General features: G+C 41.2%; 1 protein-coding gene across 2 annotated transcripts in view; it reads right to left on the reverse strand.

Moving 5' to 3' along the window:
• Positions 1-12899, reverse strand: part of YJU2 (YJU2 splicing factor homolog) — a 223981-nt gene that overhangs the window by 116522 nt on the left and 94560 nt on the right. The gene's annotated exons all lie outside the window — the stretch shown is intronic.

The following is a 12899-nucleotide window of genomic DNA, read 5'->3' on the forward strand; positions in this document are numbered from 1 at the left end:
AGAATGAGGAAGGACATCTGGTTACAAAGGATGGGGAGATGGCAAAGGTATTGAATTTATTCTTCTCCTCAGTCTTCACGAGTGAATCGGGGGGCTTCAGTAACCAAAACTGCAGTGTTTATCCTCATGACACAACACAGGAAGCACCTCCATGGTTAACAGAGGACGGAATTAAAATTAGACTTGAGAAACTTAACTTTAATAAATCACCGGGACCAGATGGCTTGCATCCGAGGGTACTTAGGGAACTCAGTCAGGTGATTGCCAGACCGTTGTTCCTAATTTTTACAGACAGTCTATTGACTGGAATGGTACCAGCTAATTGGAGAAAAGCCAATGTAGCACCAATATTTAAAAAGGGCCCAAAAAACATCCCTGGGAATTACAGACCAGTTAGCCTAACATCAACAGTATGTAAAATCTTGGAGGGGATGATAAGGGACTATATACAAGATTTTAGTAATAAGAATGATATCATTAGCAGTAATCAGCATGGATTCATGAAGAATCGTTCTTGCCAAACCAATCTATTAACCTTCTATGAGGAGGCGAGTTGCCATCTAGATAAAGGAAGGCCCGTAGACGTGGTGTATCTGGATTTTGCAAAAGCATTTGACACAGTTCCCCATAAACGTTTACTGTACAAAATAGGGTCCGTTGGCATGGACCATAGGGTGAGTACATGGGTTGAAACCTGGCTACAAGGGCGTGTTCAGAGGGTGGTGATAAATGGGGAGTACTCAGAATGGTCAGGGGTGGGTAGTGGGGTTCCCCAGGGTTCTGTGCTGGGACCAATCCTATTTAATTTGTTTATAAATGATCTGGAGGATGGGATAAACAGTTCAATCTCTGTATTTGCGGATGATACTAAGCTAAGCAGGGCAATAACTTCTCCGCAGGAAGTGGAAACCTTGCAAAAAGACCTGAACAAATGAATGGGGTGGGCGACTACATGGCAAATGAGGTTCAATGTAGAAAAATGTAAAATAATGCATTTGGGTGGCAAAAATATGAATGCAATCTATACACTGGGGGGAGAACCTCTGGGGGAATCTAGGATGGAAAAGGACCTGGGGGTCCTAGTAGATGATAGGCTCAGCAATGGCATGCAATGCCAAGCTGCTGCTAATAAGGCAAACAGAATATTGGCATGTATTAAAAGGGGGATCAACTCCAGAGATAAAACGATAATTCTCCCGCTCTACAAGACTCTGGTCCGGCCGCACCTGGAGTATGCTGTCCAGTTCTGGGCACCAGTCCTCAGGAAGGATGTACTGGAAATGGAGCGAGTACAAAGAAGGGCAACAAAGCTAATAAAGGGTCTGGAGGATCTTAGTTATGAGGAAAGGTTGCGAGCGTTGAACTTATTCTCTCTGGAGAAGAGACGCTTGAGAGGGGATATGATTTCAATTTACAAATACTGTACTGGTGACCCCACAATAGGGATAAAACTTTTTCGCAGAAGAGAGTTTAATAAGACTCGGGGCCACTCATTACAATTAGAAGAAAAGAGGTTTAACCTTAAACTACGTAGAGGGTTCTTTACTGTAAGAGCGGTAAGGATGTGGAATTCCCTTCCACAGGCGGTGGTCTCAGCGGGGAGCATTGATAGCTTCAAGAAACTATTCACACACATAGGTTGGACTTGATGGACTTGTGTCTTTTTTCAACCTCACCTACTATGTAACTATATGTAACTATGTAACTATGTGATTAGTTGTCATTGGCTGACAGCTGATCACGTAGTAAGGGGGCCAAGATCATCCCCTTACTCCGATCTGTGATCACCAGAGTCTCATTGACTCGGTGATCACATCGTGCGCACGGATCGTGCAAACGGGAGGACGTCTATTGACGGCCTCCCGGCAAAGTATGACGCCTACAGCGCGGATCTGAAGGGGTTAAGTGTGTAAGGACATCATCTGGAAATGGACACTTTAAATGTCTGATATGGACAATAGGCTATTAATAGTGACTGGTAAAGGAGATTAATAGGGACTACAATCACCAATAATCAGAATGATGCTTGGTAGTATGTAAAGTGTAGAAACTGTAAATAATTATTGTAAAGCGTTACACGCTTGAATAATTGTGCTAATGGAATCTAGACAGGTAATAGCATGGTTATCAATTGAAAAGCGTTCAACATACCTGCAGGGGTACTTAGGATGACATGACAAAAGCTTGTATTCTTTTTATCTTACTTACACCATTCAGTAAACTTAGAGGTGAAAGTGAGAGAAAGAGGAGAGATTTCATATACAAAATATAGAAGCCTTAAAAGTAGGAGCTTATTGCTAGTTGTCATTACTTTGGCCTGTCCACGCACAGCTGATTTTTGGGTACCTCTGAGTGTTTTAATGACCACACTAGTTGTCTCTTGCAATAATTGCTTTGCTCTTTTGGCAATGTAGGGTGCACAAAAGCAAGTCACAAAATTCTCCAGTATGCTGGAAAGTTTTTTGACAGATGCACCAGACATATATAGCTATTGTGTGGTTGTTGGCATACTCAAACGACGTGCTAGAATGTCATAAGTGACACCTTGATGTTTTTCCCATCTCTTGAGAGAATTATACCAGTGTAGCTGGTGATGGTACCCATCTGTAATTTCCCCTCTTTGTCTGATAACATCATTTGGGAGTATATTAGGTTTACTGTTGTTATGTATATCATTTAACTTTGCACCGAGAAGGTTAGCATATTGCATGGTGAATGTACAGTTGTGCTCATAAGTTTACATACCCTGGCAGAATTTATGATTTCTTGGCCATTTTTTAGAGAATATGAATGATAACACTAACTTTTCTTTCACTCATGGTTAGTGTTTGGCTGAAGCCATTTATTATCAATCAACTGTGTTTACTCTTTTTAAATCATAATCACAACAGAAAACTACCCAAATGACCCTATCAAAAGTTTACATACCCCAGTTCCTAATACCATGTATTGCCCCCTTTAACATCAATGACAGCCTGAAGTCTTTTGTGGTATTTGTGGATGAGGCTCTTTATCTTCTCAGATGGTAAAGCTGCCCATTCCTCTTGGCAAAAAGCATCCAGTTCCTGTAAATTCTTGGGCTGTCTTGCATGAACTGCAAGTTTGAGATCTCCCCAGAGTGGCTCAATGATATTGAGATCAGGAGACTGAGATGGCCACTCCAGAACCTACACTTTATTCCTTTATTTTGCTGTAGCCATTGACAGGTCGACTTGGCCTTGTGTTTTGGATCACTGTCATGTTGGAATGTCCAAGTATGTCCCATGAGCAGCTTCCAGTATTTTTTCATAACCTACTGCATTCATCTTGCCGTAAATTTTGACCAAATTTCCTGTGCGCCTTTGTAGTTCACACATCCCCAAAAAATAATCGATCCACCTACGTGTTTCACCGTAGGAATGGTAAACCCTTCATCATAGGCCTTGTTGACTCCTCTCCAAATAAAGCTTTTATGGTTGTGGCCAAAAAGCTCAATTTTGGTCTCATCACTCCAAATGACTTTGTGCCAGAAGGTTTGAAGCTTGTCTCTGTGCTGTTTGGCGTATTGTAAGCTCGATACTTTGTGGCATTAGCGTAGTAATAACATTCTGCTGGTGACTGGACCATGCAGCCCATCTTTCTTCAAGTGCCTCCTTATTGTGCATCTTGAAACAGCCACGCCACATGTTTTCAGAGTCCTGTATTTCACCTGCAGTTATTTGTGGGGTTTTCTTTGCATCCCGAACAATTTTCCTGGCAGCTGAAATATTAGTTGGCCTCCCTGACCGAGGTTTGGTTTCAACAGAACCCCTCATTTTCCACTTCTTGATTAGAGTTTGAACACTGCTGATTGGAATTCTCAATTCCTTGGGTATCTTTTTATATCTCTTTCCTGTTTTATACAGTTCACCTACCTTTTACCGCAGATCCTTTGACAATTCTTTTCCTTTCCCTATGACTCAGAATCTAGAAACGTCTGTGCAGCACTGGATGAAATATGCAAGGGTCTGTCAGGAGTCCAGAAACTCATTGACCTTTTATAAACATACACTAATTACAAGCAAACAACTCACAGGTGAGGAAGGTTACCTTTAATAGCCATACAAACCCCTTTGTCTCAACTTGTGTGTATGTTATCAGGCCAAAATCACCAGGGTATGTAAACTTTTGATCAGGATAATTTGGGTAGTTTCTGTTGTGATTATGATTTAAAAAGAGTAAACACAGTTGCCTGATAATAATTGGCTTCAGCCTAACACTAACCATGAGTGAAAAAAAAAGTTTTTGTGTTATTCATATTCTCTGAAAAATGGCCAAGAAATCAAATTCTGCCAGGGTATGTAAACTTATAGAGCAAAACTGTATATATAATGTTGGTTTTATTTTTTGAGAGAAATGGGGACATGTTGTTTACATCCATGTAGACTTGTGAGTGAATATGGAATGTATGGGTTCCTGATAAGAACCCATACATTGCATATTCACTCGGTCCACCGTCAACTTTATTGACAAAGAGGTTATCATCAGCGAAATGCTTTTATACCAGAACATCACAAGGATTGGAGCAAAAACAATATCAACTTTTTTTTTGCATCTTGTGGCAAATGTTTGTGTGCCAATTATGCACAACAGGAGGAGATGTAATACTGGAAAAATTTGATATTAATGCAGAAGGGACATGAGAACAATATGTCTTGTACAACAAAGCTTTGAAAGGACTTTGATTTGAGGCAAAATTAGTGTTTACAGCCAGCCTGCAGTAAACATGTCTAGAACAAGGCATAAGGTCATTATTATCTAACCAGCGGGATTCCTGAGGATATTCAATTGCCCCCTCACACCTGGCCAGCATGGTGCCTGAAGGGTGATGAATGGGATGGACATCCTGTGTGATAAACTGCTCAAAGAAACTGAAAGTTGAGCCTGGGAGAGGAACAAACTTTTTATGACCTTTGGTTCAACTGTCTTCAATGGCCAACACCCCCCCGGGGTGGGGTATGGGTCTCAAGTCTGGATAAAAAAAAGGACCCTAGCCTGAGAGATTCAGAGAGAATGCGTGTGCGTGTGAGAGAGGTTAGACCTGCAAGACCCTTTTATTCCTCTGTTACCCCATCTTCCCTCTCCTTATTTATAACAACTGAAATGTATTGATATCCCCATTGTAAGTAAATCGAACCCTTATTCTAAGAATTAGTTGTCCTTTTTTGTTAGCCAGATACCCCAAACAGAGCACATTTTACAGTATCATTCTGTGGGGTGGAGGCAGCAGGACCTGAAAAGGAGTGGTGTATTCTGTCGAGTTTCTGCTCTAAATTCAGACAAAAAGGCCACAGTTTTTAGTATAATTGTATAAAAATGCACCTTGTCACACCAGGTTGCAAAATAATTAAACTGTTGCAGCGGTTGTGGAAGATTTCCGCAAATGCTGTAAAAATCACATTTCCTTAGTATGGTTCTTTAAGATGCGATTGCAAAAAAAAGGGTTACAAACACTTTGATAATTGTTCACCGATGTTTCTCACACTCCTCTATTAAACCTCTTTTTCCTTCACCTTCACATGCCTTTTTTCAGGGCAGCCATTGAGTTGCAATGATTTTTAGCCCCAATGAAGGGGGGAGTACTGCGTTGGTTGTTACAAATTAAAAATCTTTTAAAAGATCTATACAAGCTGGTGTGGCGTTCCAGCCTTTCAAAACTCTAATAAACTCACACAAATATACACACTATAAATGATATTACATAATTATATATATATATATATATATATATATATATATATATATATATATATATATATATATATATATATATATATATATATATATATATATATATATATATATATACACACACATATACACACACACACACACACACATATACATATACATAACACATACACACATTTTTTTTTTTTTGGCATTAATATTGAAAATATGACCGATCATGCCAAAAAACTGTCTTTTATTTAAGGCTAGCAATCACATAGTTTTTTGGATCCCTTTTAAGTCATAACAGAAATCACCCAAATGGCCCTGATCAAAAGTTTACATACCCTGGAATATTTGGCCTTGGTACAGACACAGAAGGTGGCACGCACGGTTTAAAATAGCAATTAAAGGTTAATTTCCCACATTTGTGGCTTTTTAAATCACAATTAGTGTGTGTGTATAAATAGTCAATGAGTTTGTTAGCTCTCACATGGATACACTAAGCAGGCTAGACACTGAGCCATGAGGAGGTAGAAAAGGACAGTCAAAAGACCTGCGTAATAAGGTAATAAAAATTTACAAAGATGGAAAAGGTTATGAAAAGATATCTAAAGCCTTGAATATGCGAGTCGGGACTGTTTAATCACATTTTAAGAAGTGGAAAATTAGGGGCTCTTTTGATACCAAGCCAAGGTCAGGTAGACCAAGAAAGATTGCAGCCACAACTGGCGGAAGAATTGCTCAGAATACAAAGAAAAACCCACAGGTAACCACAGGAGAAACACAGGCTGCTTTCCAAAAATACGGTGTGGTTGTTTTTAAGGACCACAATTCAATGATACTTGAACAAAAAAGAGCTGCATGGTTGAGCTTCCAGAAGAAGCCTTTATTGCGCCAATGCCACAAAAAAGCCAATGAGGCATGACAAGGTGTTGGGCATATTGTAACCAGGCTTTTTTGTGAAACTTGTGCAGTAAAAGGCTTCTTTCTGGCAACTTGACCATGCAGCTCTTTTTTGTTCAAGTATCATCGCATTGTGCTCCATAAAAACAAGCACACCAGAGCAGCCTGTATTACTCCTGATGTTACCGGTGAGTTTTTCTTTGTATCCCAAAGAGTTCTACCTGACCTTGGCCTGGTATCAAGAGATCCCCAAATTGTCCACTTCTTATTAAGTGATTTAACAGTACTGACTGGCATATTCAAGGCTTTGGATATCTTTTTATATCCTTTTCCATCTTTGTAAAGTTTAATTACCTTGTTACGCAGGTCTTTTGACTGTCCTCTTCTACCTCCTCATGGCTCAGTGTTTAGCCGGCTTACTGCATCCATGTGAGAGAGCTAACAAATTCATTGACTATTTATACACAGACACCAATTGTGATTTAAAAAGCCACAAATGTGGGAAATTAACCTTTAATTGCCATTTTAATCTGTGTGTGCAACCTTCTGTGTCTGTACCAAGGCCAAACATTCCAGGGTATGTAAACTTTTGATAAGGACCATTTGGGTGATTTCTGTTATTACTGATTTATAAAGGATCCAAAAAACTATGATAATAAACGGCTTAATGCGATTGCCATCCTTAAATAAAAGACAGTTTTTTTGGCATGATCAGTCATATATATATATATATACATACATACACATATATACACACACATATATACACACACACACATATAATGTATACATACACATACTGGGTATAGAAAAGAATCACATTTTGCATTTTGTTGCTTTGCAGCCTGATATTAAAACAGACAGTTTCCATTTTATCCAGCTGTATTTACTAGTGCAACTTATAACATCCACGTGAAAGATATAACACCAACATGTCAGAAAGTTTTTTAAAAATTCAAAAACTGAATCACTATGTTGGAAAAAGGATCACCCCCTTATGTCAGTATTTTGTTGGACCACATTTTGCTTTAGTTACAGACTTTAGTCTGCTGGGATATGTCTCTACTAGCTTCGTACATCTAAACTTTGCAATACTTGCAAACTCTTTGCAGAACTGCTCAACTTCAGTTAAATTTGATGGTGAACGTTTGTGGTTGCACCATCTGCAGTCATTAAGTCATTGCACAGATCTTAATGGGGTTTAATTCTGGACTCTGACTAAGCCATGCAAGGACATTCTCCCTTCGACCACAGTGTGGTCATTTTTGCTGTGTGCTTTGGGTCACTGTCATGTTGGAAGGTAAACCTTCTTCCCATTGACAATTTTCTGGCAGAGGGCAGCAGATTTTCCTCAAGAATTTGATGGTATTTTGCCCCATCCATTTTCTTTTGCCCTGACAAGTGCTCCAGTCCCTGCTGCAGAGAAACACCTCCATAACAGGATATTACCACCTCCATGCTTGACTGTAGGAATGGTGTTATTTGGATAGTGAGCCGCATTAGATTTTCCCCAAATATACAGTATTGTTTGGTGTTGAGGCCAAATAATTACATTTTAGTCTCATCTGACCATAACATCTTTTTATTATTATTATTATTCAGGATTTATATAGCGCCAGTTTACGCAGCGCTTTACAATATAAAAGGGAGACAATACAGTTATAATACAATAAGATACAAGAGGATTAAGAGGGCCCTGCTCAGAAGAGCTTACAATCTAATAGGGTGGGGCAGGTGGCACAAAAGGTTGTAACTGTGGGGAATGATCTGATGGAAGTGGTTTTGGGTGATATTTGGAGACAACATTGGTGATGTAGCTCGGGGCAGAGTTGTGAATGGCTTTGTATGTTGTGGTTAGTATTTTGAATTTAATTTGCTGGGTGATTGGGAACCAGTGTAGGGATTGGAGTAGAGGGTTGGCAGACACTGAGCGGTTGGTAAGGTGGATAAGTCTGGCAGCAGCATTCATGATAGACTGAAGAGGGGATAGCCTATGGAGAGGCAGGCCAATGAGAAGGAAGTTGCAATAGTCAAGGCGAGAGATAACAAGGGAGCGAATGAGGAGCTTGGTGGTTTCATTTGTTAAAAAGGGGCGAATTTTAGAGATGTTACGGAGTTTCTACAAACTTTTGACAACGATTGGATTTGAGGCTGAAATGACAAGTCAGAGTCTAGGATTACACCTAGTACCCTGGCGTGAGGGGAGGGACTGATGTTTGCATTGCTGATAGAAAAGTCGTGGAGAGGGGCGCGGGGGGAATATTAATAGCTCGGTTTTAGAGAGATTTAGTTTAAGGAAGTGGTGCAACATCCAAGCTGATATGTCAGTTAGTAAGTTAGTAATGCGAGAGGAGACTGAAGGAGTGAGGTGAGGAGTAGACAGATAGATTTGGGTGTCATCTGTGTATAAGTGGTACTGGAAGCCGTGGGCGGTTATCAAGTGACCAAGGGAGGAGGTGTAGATAGAGAAGAGAAGGGGTCCAAGAACAGAGCCTTGGGGGACCCCCACAGAAAGGGGCAATGGAGAGGAGGAGACAGAGTTGTAGGTGACACTGAAGGAGCGCTGTGATAAATAGGCAGAGAACCAGGATAGAGCAGAATCTCGGAGGCCAAGGGAATGTAGCTTATTGAGAAGGAGCGGGTGGTCAACAGTATCTTTTTCAATGTGACCTAATTTAAGGTGGTCAGACGAGACTAAAACTGAATGATTTGGCCTCAACACCAAACGATATGTCTGGCGGAAATCCAATACAGCTCACCATCCAAATAACATCATTCCTACAGTAAAGCACAGAGGTGATAATATTACTATTCCTAAAGTAAAGCATGGAGGTGGTAATATCCTGTTATGGGGGTGGGTTTACACAGTGGTTGAAGAGAAAAGGGTGAATGTCCTTGTATAGCTTAGTCAGAGCCCAGAATTTTGTTGCCCTTTTCTGGATTCTTTCCAGTACATCCTTCATGAGGATTGGAGACCAGAACTGGATGGAATACTCTAGCTGTGGCCAAACCAGAGTTTTATAGAGTAGCAGGATTATAGTTTTATTTCTGGAGTAAATTCCCTTTTTATGCATGCTAATAGTCTGCTGGCTTTGCTTGCTGCAGCTTGATATTGCAAGCTATTGCTCAGTATGTCTTCTACCAGAACCCCCAGATCTTTCTCCATTTTGGATTACCCCAGAGGTTCTCCCCCTAGTGAGTAATTTGTGTTAAGATTTTTAGCCCCCAAGTGCATTACTTTACATTTTTTAACTATAAAGCGGTAGTAAACTGCTGAGACCCCCCCCAAAAATAAGTAAAAAACCCGCAAGACAATGGCCTAATGTGCTAGTATGCATCACATACTAGCACATTATGAAATACTTACCTTAGAACAAAGTCCTCCCAGCGGAGCACGGTCAGCGCTGAGAGGGCTGACATGTTCCACCGGCCTTTCTTCTAGGTTCGCAGACTCCGTCGGAGTGAGTGGCCGGACCGGCGAATACGTCACTCTGGTGCATGTGCACGGGAGCCCTTGATTCTGGCAAGAAGCTCTGTAGATCCGGCACGGTATGCCGGACCTTCAGAGCGCATGTGCAACTTGACATCGGCTGCATGAAGGGTGAATATCGCCTAAAGAGTGCACGTTTAGGAGATGTTCATTTTACCTACAGGTCAGCCTTATTATAGGCATACCTCTAGGTAAAAATAACAAAGAGGGCTTTACTACCGCTTTAAACCTAATTTGCTATGTAGTTGCCCACCCCATTATTTTATTCAGGTCTTCTTGTAAAGTTTCTATATATTAATGTGAAGTTATTGCCCTGCTTATTTTTGTGCCGTCAGCAAAAACTGAGATCGAGCCATTTATACCAACCTTTATATCATTTATGAATAAATTTAACGGTATTGGTCCTAGGACAGAGCCTTGGGGTACCCCACTTATTACTCCAGATCAGTCTGAGTGCACGTTATTTAGCACCAACCTTTGGACACGCCCCTGCAACCAGTTTTCTATCCATGAACAAACCCTATGGTCCATGCCTACAGACTCAGTTTGTAGATTTAAGTGGTTGTTAACCCACTTCTACTAAATCCTCCTATCCCCCTGTGCCTGTGTTATGTAAAAAATCTGCCGGCCCCAGTTCCAGCTGAAGAAAAACAGCCCCAGAGCATGATGCTGCCACCACCATGCTTCACTGTGGGTATGGTGTTCTTTTGGTGATGTGCAGTGTTGTTTTGCTACAAAACATATCTTTTGGAATTATAGCCAAAAGTTCAACCTTGGTTTCATCAGACCATACCACATTTTCCTACGTGCTTTTGGAGAGACTTCGGATGTGTTTTTGCAAAATTTAGCCGGGCTTGGATGCTTTTCTTCGTAAGAAAATGCTTCCGTCTTGAAACTCTACCCCATTGCCCAGACATACGAAGAGATTGTTTTCACATGCACCACACAGCCAGTACTTGCCAAATATTCCTGCAGCTCTTTTAACCACTTTAGCCCCAGAAGATTTTACCCCCTTCCTGACTAGAGCACTTTTTACAATTTGGCACTGCGTCACTTTAACTGACAATTGCGCGGTCATGCGACATTGTACCCAAACAAATTGTGTCCTTTTTTCCCACAAATAGAGCTTTCTTTTGGTGGTATTTGATCACCTCTGCAGTTTTTATTTTTTGCGCTATAAACAAAAGAAGAGCGATAATTTTGAAAAAAAAAAAAAAAAAAAAAAAATTTTACTTTTTGCTATATTACGGATGCACCGAAATTTCGTCCGCCGAAACATATCATCCGAAAATGGCCTTTTTGGCAATTTACCGAAAGAGAATTCACGCCCAGGTGCGGCAGGGCCCCGCCTATCACGGGGGTGTCGTTCTGGAGCGCCCGTCCTTACTCTCTCCTCCTCGCCCATGCTGCAGGCGGCCCTTGGGGTCTCTGTGTAACATCCCCCTCTCCCAGAGTGGTGGCTGCATATGGATCCTCAGCCGATGTGTAAATCGGCTGTGCAGGAGCTCGGTCACGCGATTTACTCTGAAAGTGAAAGTAAGGGAGAGGTGTCTAACAGTGTGTGCTGTGCTCTCTGTCTCCCCCTAGAGTGCAGTACCCAGCATGGAGATTGAAGGTACAGAGCTGCAGCTGCCAATGTTTAAAAAAGGCTGTCTATATATGTTTGTATGCATGTGTGTGTGTTTATTTGTGTGCATGTGTGTTTTATATGTGTGTGCATGTGTGTATGGTTATATGTGTGTGTGCACTCGTGTGTGTTTTATATGTGTATGTTTATATGCACTGATGAGGCACAGGCAGGCTGCATGACAGGCACTGGTAGGCTGCTGGGCACTGGTGAGGCACAGGCAGGCTACATATGATGGGCACTGGTGAGGCTGCATTGATCTCCTGTAGCATGTCTGCAGTCTCTGACCATCTCCTGTAGCATGTCCGCAGTCTCTGACCATCTCCTGTACCATGTCCGTAGTCTCTGACCATCTCCTGTACCATGTCCGTAGTCTCTGACCATCTCCTGTACCATGTCCGTAGTCTCTGACCATCTCCTGTAGCATGTCCCCAGTCTCTGACCATCTCCTATAATATGTCTGCAGTCTCTGACCATCTCCTTTATAAAAAATATTTTTTAAAAACAGTCACTTTCGGTATCGGTGTTCGGCCTAGTGTATATTTCATTTTCGGTGTCGGTTTTGGCACCAAAAAACCCATTCGGTGCATCCCTATAATAATTTCCCACTTTTTTTTTAAAAAAAAAAACTAATTTTTTCCTTAGGTTTAGGCCAATATGTATTCTTCGAAATATGTTTGGTAAAAAAAAAAAAAATTGCTTTGTGCAAAAAAGTTATAGCGTCTACAAAATAGGGGATAGATTTACAGCATTTTTATATTTATTTTTTTACTAGTAATGGCGACGATCTGCGATTTCTAATCGGGACTGCGATACTGCGGCGGACAGATCGGACATTTTTGGGACCATTGACAATTATACAGCGATCAGTGCTATAAAAATGCACTGATTACTGTATAAATGGTACTGGCACTGAAGGGGTTAACACAAGGGGACGATCAAGGGGTTAGGTGTGTTCTAACTGTAGGGGGGATGGGACTGAATGGAGGATATAACAGATCGGTGTTCATACTTCATAAAAACACACGATCTGTCTCTACTGCCCTGAAAGAACTGGGATTTGTGTGTTTACACACACACACACACACACACACACACACACACACACACAGATCCCGGTTCTCGCTCTGTCACGAGCTATCGCGGGGGCACTCGCACTGGCTTCGGGTACATGCTGCGGGCCAAAAG

Source organism: Aquarana catesbeiana, linkage group LG01 (assembly GCF_042186555.1).
Source record: "Aquarana catesbeiana isolate 2022-GZ linkage group LG01, ASM4218655v1, whole genome shotgun sequence".
NCBI classification, from domain to species: Eukaryota; Metazoa; Chordata; class Amphibia; order Anura; family Ranidae; genus Aquarana; species Aquarana catesbeiana.